The sequence below is a fragment of the Leiobunum rupestre genome, chromosome 6, assembly GCF_980474605.1.
Source record: "Leiobunum rupestre chromosome 6, qqLeiRupe1.1.hap1, whole genome shotgun sequence".
NCBI lineage: Eukaryota > Metazoa > Arthropoda > Arachnida > Opiliones > Sclerosomatidae > Leiobunum > Leiobunum rupestre.
In genome coordinates, this window is record NC_143389.1 from 63833146 (window position 1) to 63845968 (window position 12823).

Below are 12823 nucleotides of genomic sequence, written 5' to 3' on the forward strand. Positions count from 1 at the left end.
TAAAAAACTGAGTTGTATATCCTAATAAAGCTATTTATTATTATTATAAGAGACCGAAACCACCGTTGGACTGGGAATGAGAACTAACAAGGAGACTACCCGAGGTGTTACTCACCGATTTGGTTCAAACTCGGGGATTTAGTAGACCTTTATGTAACTTCCGTTTTGCCATGGCAACCAAAATTGTTTTTGATAACTAAATCGAAACTTTTCTTTACGGGATTTAACATGGAAAAATCTTAAAATAACACGGTCCCCCCTATGAAATATTTGAATAAATTAAACATATTATTGTAACAATATCTTATTCAAAAGAAGGTTTTACCCAATTTTGTTTCCATTTACCAAATTTTGTTCGTATTTACCCCAATTTAATCGCATTTACCCAAAATCTAAATGTTCTAACCTAAATTTACGTTACCCAAAATGACCCGAATTTCACCAAAAATAAAAAATAAAATCTTCATTTGAATAAGATATTGTTACAACAAAATGTTTATTTTTTTCAAATATTTCAAGATATTTTAAGATTTTTCCCGTGTTAAATCCCGTAAAGAAAAGTTTAGATTTAGTTGTCAAAAACATTTTTGGTTGCCATGGAAAAACGGAAGCCCATTGAAATTTTTCCCTTGGGGAAATTTCAAGTTACATGAAGGTCTACTAAATTCCCGAGTTTGAACAAAATCGGTTGGTAGCACCTCGGGTCGTCGTCTTGTAAGTTAAACGCGAAAAAGTAAGAGGAGACCAGCCTTTAGGGGAAACTAAGATTTATTAGGGAAAACGGCATGGTACTTCGGTCTATAGTCCTTCTGGGCGAATACAAAACTTAGGACTAACGACAAAAACAATTTCAAAGTTAAAATGTTTAAATAAAAGCGCGAGACGTCAGACTTTAAAACGCGACGACAAAGAGGCTCTAAAATACTAGAACAGGACTGTCATATATGGGATAAATTTGCATTAACACGTCAGGGAAAAGTCAGGGAATTTCATTTTAAAAAGGGCATAAGAAATCAGGCAAAGGAAACGGAATTTTAAGAATTTGTAAAAAGTCAGGGAATTCAATTTTATCATGACACCTTTTTGAAGGTGTTTTTACTCTAGTTATCTGACAAATTCTATGATTATTATTTAGTTCCTTTAAAATTTTGCTATTTTTTTAACGTTGCAATAATACTTTTGTACTGAAATGTAGGTTTATTTCAATTTATTAACTTAAAACATAAAGCTAAAAGTTGTCTAATTTTGGTTTTTTCAAAGTCAGTGAAAATCTCTTTAAATGGTCAGAGAAAACAGGGAATAGTCAGGGAATTTGAATCTGAAAATATTATGGCAAGCCTGATTAAGTTTGACGAAGAAATAGAGAGGAAAAGAGGGTAAGAAAACAAATAAGAAAAGAAATTCATCAAATGCATAGCAACCAACCTCTACCCGACGACCAAACAACAAACGATAATCATCTAGGCTGTCCTCAAATAAATGCAGGTGCTTTTATATTATCCTAGTTTATTAACAAGCGATCCTTGGTATTAGCATATGTAACATAATTACTCATAAGTATGCCACTGTACCTTTATTCCATTCAAAAATCTTCACTAACGGTTTGTTTCACCACGAACCAGTAAAAAAGTGGACTACGTTAGATTTTAACCTTTTTATTCATCCTAGTAATTTGTTTGTGCGGATGAAGTTAAATTATGAGTAATTTAGAAAAATTAAAGGTTGGGGAAAATGACCAATAAGTGATCGCTTTCCAAAAATGGAACAAGTCGTCGAAGTGGGATATTCCACCAGCGTTATTAAAACCCAAATCGAGCCTAGAAGAGTTAGGCCTAGGCTAAAAAGAATCTGTAAAGACTGAAAGACTCCAACCTTGTAGATGCGCCAGAAAAGCTCAACCTGAATTTCAACTATTTTTTCCAATAAACCTGCTTCTTTTATTTGACAATGCAAATTTATTTTAGAACGTGAGTCTCCGAGAACTTCATTAATTTGCAAATTAATTACATTAACAGAACTTGACACTATATTGTAGTTCATTTTAGCTCCTAAGCCTTGGTTGTTCAAACCGGTTTGTTTACTAAAATAATGGCCGTCGGTTTATCAGACGTAGAGCTAATTATACGACGGCATAATCGGCATTTGAGATTCGATGACGTCAAATATTACGTAGGGTACGGATGACGCAATATCTGTGAAACAAACCGATAGTGAAGAAATAGAGCTAGTGGCATACTTATGAGTAATTATGTTACATATGGTATTAGGAAACCTTAGTTTCCAGTCAACCATTCCAGATTAATTATTAACTCAAACAGTGTCCCATGGCTTATGCTATAGACGATGATGATACTGAATAAGTTTCCGATAAATCTAATTTTTTTAATTCTAAGAATTACACTATTTATAACTTTTTTAGGATATTTGCGTTTTTAAATTTGTCTTTAAAAAATAATAAAATATCTTCTAAACTATTTAAATATCAAACTGAAATGAACAAAAAGCGACAGCCCTACTTTTGCGCCTTTTGAAATATCTACTTAGAAATAGTCTCACCCTATTCTACAAAGCTAACTATAAAGGGCAATGTACTGCCAATGTTCTCTTCGGTCTATGTACTATTGTTTCTCTTCTGTAAACGCATAAAGATACGTTCTAAAACGCCACCATAAAAATCGGAGAAATAACTAGAACGCTCATTCGAATGGCGGGATGCGCGCCGATTAGAAGTGGAGCCTTGACCGTGCTTTTTACATGGTGGATGACGAAAGTATCGCCATCTCGGTCGTACCTTGGAAGTTCATTTACTTAAATGTTCAGGCCTTCTTTATATATAATGAAGGCACCCATATAAATTATTATTGAAAAGCGTTATTGATTCATCGGGGTAGTTTTCATTTCCCCTAACCCCAGCGTTCAACGAATTTAGCTCGCATGCAAAGAGCAGAAATTTTGGCAAAAATTAAAAGTAAATTAAGGAAATAATGAAGAGTGACGTACCACCAAACGTTTTAGTTGTGAACCCTAGCAGCTAATTCACCTTGTTTTCGTTGATGTCATTCGATAGATCGTAACGAATTTAGAACGTAATAAAAATCGCAGTCATAAGTCATTTCAAACACCAGTTGCAATTAGTTGGAAAAGACCATGTTTAAACGCGATTTTTTTATGTGGATAACCATAATTTTTCCAACGTTGATTAGTAAAGGTTACAATTAGTCCATTTAATATTATTTTTTAAGTTCCCCTTCGCAACCTTTGGAGAAAGTTGTGCGTTTCATAAAATTGGTTGTTTATACCACATAGCATGTGTAACTTACAGCTCGTTATCAATATTTCGTAGTAGTTAAGCTCACCTCTGAAAATATTAGGTATACCTTTGCTTATGATATGTAGAAATGTTTTTATTAATAAAGGAATAAAAGTTATTTATCATGTATTTCAGAGAGTTCCCTTACAACCTTATAAGAATTATACGATTAACCATATGCCTATAATATTGTTCCATAAGTTTGTCACTTTGGGAAATATTTTACTGAGAGCTAGAAACGGAGGCTACGTGTGACGCGTTAGCGAGAGGACACAAAACGGCGACGAAGCCCGTAATGCCGTCTGTCTTGTGAATAGCTCCCAGTAAAACCATGGATGAAAGAGAAGGATAGCCGACTCCCCCGTTTTGTTGTAAGGTAGCCGGCAGCACTGCGAACATTAGTTATCCGCAAGTTATCCAGATGGCACTATTTTTATTTTAGTTTGCTTTTAAAAAATTGGCGGTAAATTTGAAAACTTATATATATAGATTTGAATGATACAATCGAGATTAGATAGAAATAAACTTATTTAGCTTTATATATGAGTTAGTTTATTATACATAGATCTGAATGAAACAAGCGAGATTAGATAGAAATAAATTGTTTTAGCTTTATATATGAGTTAGTTTAGAAAGTTTGCGGAAATGAGAGTCTCTTTTAGACCTTGGTGGTGTTTCATTTTTCATCTTCTCTTTTTCTCTTTTTTTCTTTTCATTTTCTTTCCTTTTTTTCTCTTTCTCTTCAAATAACCACCTGTTTTTTAGGCGAATATCATGGTGAATTCGCAAACGGATGTAGAGTTTGATGAGTTTTACTTTGGTGTCTAAACACATTTCGGGGAAGCTAATTTTATTTTGAGCATCAAAAATGTTTTTAGCTAGTCCTTCTTCCCACATAAATTGGGCGTAACTTTTCATATAACAACTTTCCATTTTTTCCACAGTGTTATAGAAGTCTTCGGTCACTAGAGTTAATTTTCCAACATCACTACCTTCTTCCGCACGATGTGCTTTTAGCACCGTAAGAGTTTCACGAGTTGATGTAATTGTTTTTGTTGGTTTAATAATAGCACTTTTGCAAATGTTGCAATTATGCAATGGAACAATTTTTTTGGCCATATAGCCAGAGATGTAAGTTACTACGTTAGCATACTTTCCCTCTTCAGACTGCGGAATGTTAATATCAGAAATGGAAATTTCTTCTGGTCCGAAAAAAGGTACTTTCTCTACCGAAAATGAAGTTGGCTGATTTTTTGATTTGGTACTTAACAAGTCAACCAAAAAATCATTAGCCAAATCCGAAGAACCACTGCAGTTTGCTGAAGAGGGGACTTGAAACAGTGAAGACGCCATAACTTTCCTAAGATGGAGACGAAACAATTGCGGAGTTGGGTTATCAGCGCAGCCACCCAGTCTTCTAATTTTGCCGAATGTGTTCTCCAAGACGTCTTGACTAATTCTTGATGTCAAAACAAATTCAAGTCCTTCTTCTATAAGGTTTTCAGATAGTTGAATTGTGCAAGAGAGGGTGGTTTTCCAACCCTGAAGCACAGGTGGCTGCCTATCACAGTCAAATTTTAAATTGTCAAACCAATTTAATTTTTCATTAAGGTAGTTAAGATGTTTGGAGTTTTTCGTTATGGCTGACCTAAATTCTTTCACATCATATTTTCTCCTTGAATTGAGACAGTCAAACAATTTGTCTAACTCTGCTACTAGGTTTGATGTATTTTGGGCTTGAATTGGTAGTTTTTTGTTAATCACAAAAACATTAGGCTCATTGCAAATGAGTGACTAAACAATTGCGTGGCCAATTTAACTTTCATTTTTGTAAAAGCTGTTACATTTAAATGTTTAAGTGTAAGTTTTGGAGCTATTCTTAGGGGTTCACGTGAATCAAGGTAAAAAAATCTCTACACATCTGTCCAAGATGCTCTGAAATTGTTAAATATGACATCATATTTCTTAAAATTGGTCCTAAATCCTTTTATGAGATGCGATGGATCATGCATACAATAAACCTTGCAATTATCTACATATATAAAAGGCGTTTTCTCATTTACATTCAGTCGTTGATACACGCTACGTTTGTTGGACCCTTGATCGCAAACTACCACCTTGACTAAGTTTTTCAATAAATAAATCATGAAGAACGTCTTTCTGCATAGGTCCTTTTGTCAAAAAATAACTGACTGGTTGCTTCCAACTTTATTCGATTCCGGAAATCAAGAAAAGAGTAGCATGATTTGCAAAGTCCTTTCCTCTTTTGCCATTCCCCAAATCAGAAAATCCCTCTATCAGATCATCGCCCTCATTAAAAGTTAACCCTTCTTTCAGCGATATCTCATCAAAAGTTAATATTGCCAGTTTTTCTTTTTCAATCATGCATTTGACTTTTTTCTCTAATACATCCCAAAATTCTTTGATAATTCCAGGCTTACAAGGAATATTTTTCAGCCATGTCTTCAACGAAGATTGGGTAGGCAACAAAAAAATCTTTCTAAACAGGACGTAGGCCTTTGGCCCATGATAATGCAATGTTAGGGAAAGTTTTTTTTTCTTTGGGTGTCCAACGTCGGCCCTTGGGTTTTTTGGAAGCGGCTCTTAATTGCATTTCGAAGAAGTCGGCTCCTGGTTTGGGAAGAATTTTCCTGATTTCAGATATTAATTGTGTTTTGGGAACTTTGCGAGTAGAAATTTTTTTAAGAAGCCTCCAATTTCTATGATACTGCTTCTGTAATAAAAATTTTAACTTCTTTTTTCGTGGCGTGTCTATGTTCGAGTTTGTTGCTTTCTTAATAATACTAGTTGTTGGGGTTGAAAATAATTTCCTACGTGGTTTTTTGATACATCGATTTTCAAGTTTTGAAGCATTCTTTCTCTTTTTTCCACTTACAAGGAGACGACCCGAGGTGTTACACACCGATTTTGTTCAAACTCGGGGCATTGGTAGACCTTCATGTAACTTGAAAATTCCTAAAGGGAATTTATTCAATGGGCAACGGTTTTGCCATGGCAACGAAAAATGTTTTTGACAACATCAAATGGAAATTTTCCCATTGAAAATAACATGGGATTTTGACCGATTCCAAGGGGGGAGGGACCCTGTGAAAGATTTTAAAAAATTGAAAAAAATTTAAAATGCCAAAATTATAAAAAAATTTATAAAAATTGACGAAAAAAATTGGTCACATTTTTATCAATTTTTTAAATTTTTTTCACAGGGAAATCGGTCAAAATCCCATGTTATTTTATGTTGTCAAAAACATTTTTCGTTGCCATGGCAAACCCGTTGCCCATTGAACAAAATCCCTTTAGAATTTTTCAAGTTACATTAAGGTCTACCAATTCCCCGAGTTTGAACAAAATCGGTGTGTAACACCTAGGGTAGTCTCCTTGTTAGTGAGACTCCCTCTCTATTTTGATCACTAGTTTGTTTCAGAACTGGCGTTGAAATAGCAACTGAACCTAGCATTAAAAATTTATCGAACAATTAGGCTTAGCATTTTCGTAGTCTACATGCCGTTTACCACTGGTTGTTAGTCTCTTTTCATCCATTATAAATTGAGCACCAATAGATAAATCACTAGTCATCACTGGGGTTGAACAACGCATGGGAGTTAGGCTCTGTATTGGGGTTGAACTTTGCAAAAGAGTTGGTTTTTGACTTGGCGCAAGTGTTCTTCGTAATGAGATGAGTCCTCTTTGATCAGTGTCTACCGGAGTTATACTTTTTGCAAGCATTAGTTTTGGTGCAGGTTGAGCTAGAGTTTTCATTATAAAACCTTTCTACTTTTACTTTTCAACAAGAAAGTAACTTCACCTCTTTTCAATAGAAGACCAACATGGTCTTCACTAATCACCACTGGGGTTAAACTTTTCACTGGTGTGGCACTGGCACTTTTCACTAGCGTGGCACTTTCCACTGGCGTGGCACTTTTCACTGGCGTGGCACTTTTCACTGGCGTGGCACTTTTCACTGGCGTGGCACTTTTCATTAGCGTGGCACTTTTCACTAGAGTGGCACTTTTCACTAGAGTGACACTTTCCAATGGTGTTGCACTATCCAATGGTGTTACACTTACACTGTGTACGGGAGTTACACTATGCACAGAGGTGACATTTTGCAATGGGGTAACCCTAGGCACTGATCCAGCAAAAAAAAGGTGTCAATTATACCACTTACATACTTATAATAGGAATGTGAAATTCTAATTCTCATTTTGAATAACCATTTACGTCCTCTGGTACAGTGTTCCAAAGTAATCTTTTTGCAGAAAGGAACTGACACGGTTTAAAATGTTCACTACAGATTTTCCACTGTTTATTATATAGGCATATTCCTCTTGTCCCAATAGTTCTTCTCTTCCTGCATTTTTCAACCACTGCTCACTTCTATCAAATTATGTAAACAAAATAATGACAGACCAAGGCTAAGCTAAAATAACAATTTAATTAATAATATTACCTTTTAGTATCCTTTGGGAAATTAAAAAAAGACACTCCAGGCTTCTTTCTAGCTTGAGCATTGTTACAATTTGCATAACAACATACTTTGCCGCTATAATATTTTAAATTTTCCCATTTCTCAACTAATTCTCTATTACTATCCGCCATTACGAAAATTTCTAAAAATTGAGCACGTGATGAGAGTTTATCCGCAAGTTCGACAGGGGGCGATCGCATCGCCTTCCAAAAAAAATCTTTAACGTCTCAAAGGTGGAGTTGGCTATCCTTCTCTTTCATCCATGGTAAAACTTTTGCATGTGAAGAATAACAAGCGTCACACTTATGTAACAATATTATACACTTATGGATTAACCCAACTAGCTAGATCTCGGACAGTCTTTCTCAGCTAGTAAATATATATTTCTAAACATGAATTTATCTAAAAATTTCATTAATTACTGATGTAATGTTTAAAGAGGCAAAGTTAATTAAAATTTTACCTAGTTTTGCGCGATTTTAAACATATACCACCTGTTTTAGAACAATTGGTTGGTTTTTGGGCAGTATTCGTGAGTCAACAAGACTGAGGCGTATGGGATAATTACCGGATCGCGGCTATGCAAAAACCTTCCTTTAGGCCTAGGCCTGCCTGGCTAATACAGTTTTAGTTAAGTGGTTTATTTAGAATGTTTAACACTTACCTGTGAAAAGAAAAATTTTGTTTGAGTAATTACTCTTACAAGATTTATTAACACAGTTTCAAGATATTGCTAATTTTTTAATAAAAACCGCTTTTCAAATTATCAAAAAACGCGTGTGCCCACGTTTCAATAAAACGCGTTAATCGACTAGCTTGAAACCGCCATTTTATTTTGGTATTTTTGGCGAGATAGCTTTTAGTTAGACGTGGTGGAGATGGCGTTACTGTCGTACGCTAGTCAATGAAAACCACAGGCTTAAGGTACGGTTCTAATCCGCCCGCACCGAAATATTATAAAAATCGTTCTAGTTATTTCTCCGATTTCTATGGGTCTGAGCATGGACTAATCAACTAACGTTAGTTGATTAGTCCATGGTCTGAGCGTTTGGGGTCAGACATTGAGTTGGTAATAAATAGAGGTACAAATAAATCTGGCTAGCGCGGGACCAATTTCGTTCAATATGGAGACTTTTTAAACTATATCGTTCAACCGTGGCGGCATCTGTCTCTAGTGGTGGCAACTATATTGCAATTGAATTTTTGCGCGAATCATATAACTTTACAAAATATAGATGGCGCTACCGCCCAATTATAAAGATGAATATCGTACAGTCTTCTCAGAACAGGTCCCGCGTAACCATGGCAACCGAAATGGTAATTGTAATTCTAGCAGTATTATTCCCAATTCAATGGGGTCAGAGTGGGCGCCAAATTTCAGTGTAGAGCTTCCTTTATATTTATCTATTAATCAGCGAGATGTTTATGAATCCAAATTTGAAGTGAATTAAGATCGAGAGTATCTCGAGTTGAAACTGAGTGGAGCTTAGAAATGAGCGCTTCATTTAGCCACAGACTGAGCAAGAGAAGAGCAAAATTATAATTTTCACATGTAAACTCATCACAAAAAACTTATAATATCGATTTTTTTAAGCTTATTTTTAACAATTTCATAAAATTTTGGTAGTTTTACAATATATTTTGTTAAATAAATTAAGAAAATAAAATTACCTGAAAATGTCATTGGTTTAAAAAAGCTGTTACTAGTTTTCAATGATCGGTGAGCTTTTAGATGATAATCTATTATTTTTTATAATATGATTTCAAAATCGGACGAATTGGAAAGCACGTGCTTTCTTCAAAAAATTGAGTTGGAGAAGAAATGAGCAATCTGAAACACAATTGTTCTGAGTATGAAATAGAATCAGTATCTGAACCGCACTTGAGAGATAACTGCATAGAAATCGGATAACAAACTAGAGCGCTTAATCGAAAGGCTGGCAGCCCACCGATTAGATTCTTGGCTAAAACGACCGTAACACCATCTATGCCGCGCGCACGAAGCTTATTGAGTGGAGCGAGCAAAGCGAGCATAGCTCTCTTAGCAGTGAGTTCAATGGGAAAGTTTTGTCCGTCTGTCCGTCCGTCCGTCCGTTAGTAAGTTTCAAAGGAGGGGGGGCGCACGATAAAGAGGCATGGTATGAGCCACGGGTTGCGAGAGAGAGAGAACGCGAGAGGGTATGGGGGTGCTAGACGGGGATAGGAACGGTCGTCCGTTAGTAAGTTTCAAAGGAGGAGGGGCGGAAGAGAAAGAGGAATGGTATGAGCCACGGGTTGCGAGAGGGTAGAGGGGGGGGGCGCTCGGCGGGGATAGGAGTGAGTTGTACGGGAACGTTTTGTAGAGAAGTGGAGGGGGGTGTAGGCTCTGATAATTCGCAGAAATTTCGCAATATCTCGAAAACAGTAATTGATGAGGGGAATCCCTTCGAGGGTTTTTTTAATTGAGAGATAGGGAAACTGGCAATGGTACTATATTTCCACCGATACTCGCGAGTATTTAACCGAGTTGCCACTTTGTGTGCTTGTTAATTTTCCAACATACTCAGGTCCGTCGTTATAAAACAATCTGATACCGATCCCACCAGTCACCGTTTCGTTTAAAAAGGGGCCACTTGTACTCGTAAGCAATGGACGCTTCAATAAAAGATACTCGGTTTTTACTCCCCTCTCCAAATTCATCTGGGAAGGAACTATTTCCGGTCGGTCGGTTAAACGGTTAGAATCGCTAGCCAAAAAGTCATATATAAGCCATTTGGAGACGCGTTTTTGCCCTCATGAGAATTTATATAATATATTTTAAGGTAAAATATATAATGTTACTAAATCTAATTATAAGAAGATAATATTATTATTATTAACATCCTCTTATGGTATAAATAATCAAAATTATACGGAATATTTTTATATTACCGGGCAATTTTAAGGCTTCTCATGGAGACAGAGTTAATTCATTTCGTATAAAATCTTCTTTCGGAAAAAGATGTAATAATTCCTTTAGAACTAAACGTACTACTTTTGCAATACGGTACTCGGTAGGCAATAAGTGTTTCCTTTTAACGATATAACCTTTTTTGGCATGTTAAGGCTTAGCAAAAAACCGATGTTATGTTCGAGAAAAGTTTCCAGCTTTCTAATATTTCAACAAGCACTATATAAATAGTAACTTATGAGTCCTGGCTGTCGAAAATATTAATTCTTGGCAATTTCTGGGAAGATGTTTTATTTAAGCGCCTATTCCCACTGCAACTTGCTTACGCAATCAGCATTCATCGTTCCCAGGGCTTAACACTTGAGCAAGCAGTTGTTGATCTCGGACCCAACGAATTCGCTCTCGACATGGCATACGTTGCCGTTTCGCGCGTAAGAACATTGGACGGCATAATTTTCGATCCCGGATTTAACGTAGAACGACTTTTGAAAGTCAATAGTAAGACCGGGCTAGCTTTCAAAAAAAAAAGAACTGGAGAGGCTGAAACTACTATGATATGTATGTCATAAAAATAAAAGTTATTACCTTAATTTCTTTAAATGTGTGTTCAATATTTGAATTATTTATATTGTCGCTAGCTCGTTCCGCTAAGGTTATTGTCAAAAATACCCGTTGGGGTTTTGTGACGCCCTAGTTTTATTTAGTGATCAGGTCTACTTTGTAACGTAGACACTGATGCAAATAACCATTTACAGGTGTTACAGGCTACGTTCAGCGGACTCAGCGGAAAATTGTTAGACGCGTTTCGGGTACAACGTTAAAACCGTGAATACGACACAACGATTGCTTGTAGTTAAAATGCTCATAGAATATTTTTTGTAGGATATAACCGGGACCTAATGTTTGTAATTGGGTTTATAGTCGTATATACAATACTAACGTAGATATTCGAGGTAAACCATTACTGTGCACTGGTTTCCCCCATAACCATTGCGCGTAAAACAACTATTTCTAACAGTAACCTGTGAAAAGATATCTTTTTGTTTGAGTAATTACTCCTAAAATATTTAATTACGCAATTTTGAACCATTCTTCATTTTGTATTAAAAAAACTAGCTTTCTATGATTTGAAAGAAACGCGTTTTCTAGTGCATTCTTAGCGATTGGAAATTATGGTAATAATAAGATATGTTTTCTTTTGTGTATTTACTTTTACACGAATTAATTACGCAATTTTGAGCAATTCATCAACTTTAATTAAACATAAGTCACTTTAAAGATTTCAAAAAAACCGCGTTAGCGGCGAGCTAAAGTCGGCCATTTAATCTTTGGCGAAATAGACTGTTAGTTCACCAGTGCGGCGCCGATGCCTTAACTTTCGTTGCCAGCCAAACGAAAAGCATGGGCCAAAGGCAGGGTTCTTTAAAAGTTCTAATCGGACCACGCGACAAAATTTCAAAAATCGGTCTAGTTTGTTTTACGATTTCTATGGATAACTGTCAGAATAACATGAGCAGCTTTGAGGCGGAAGTAAGTAGTTTTGTGTTTCTGGGGGAAAATAAGAGATGGCGCTGAAACACGTCTCTTGTTGGTGTTGTCAGAAAAATATTATTATTTCAATTTCACGTGATTTGGTTAAACTCATTGTACTGTTAAAGTTGAGAGCAGCGCGCGCACATTTAAAAAACGTACTCGCGCTGAAATATAAGGAAGTCGCTCATCAAGACCGTAGCGACTTCACGCGTCAGTTAGGCAGGCTAACTACTCAAAAATACGGTTTTAATTGAATATAAAATTAGTTCCTTGGGCTAGCGGTGTCATTTTCAAGCGTAAACTAGATTTATGTCAAACCTATGGATAGCAGTTTTAATTTTAAAAATTTGTCCACGTACTCTAGTTAAGATTGTTTCAAGGCCGCCAGTTTCCAAATATTATAGTTTGTAAAATATTTAAAATTAAATATTAAAAATAAGTTCGAATATAAATCTTCCATCATTGACTAGTTAAGGTTTCTAACCAAATTATGCAAAAAACCAAGGTTTAATATCTTAATCATTGTAGAATTAGGGAGTGTCGTTACGTAAGAACGTCTTATATC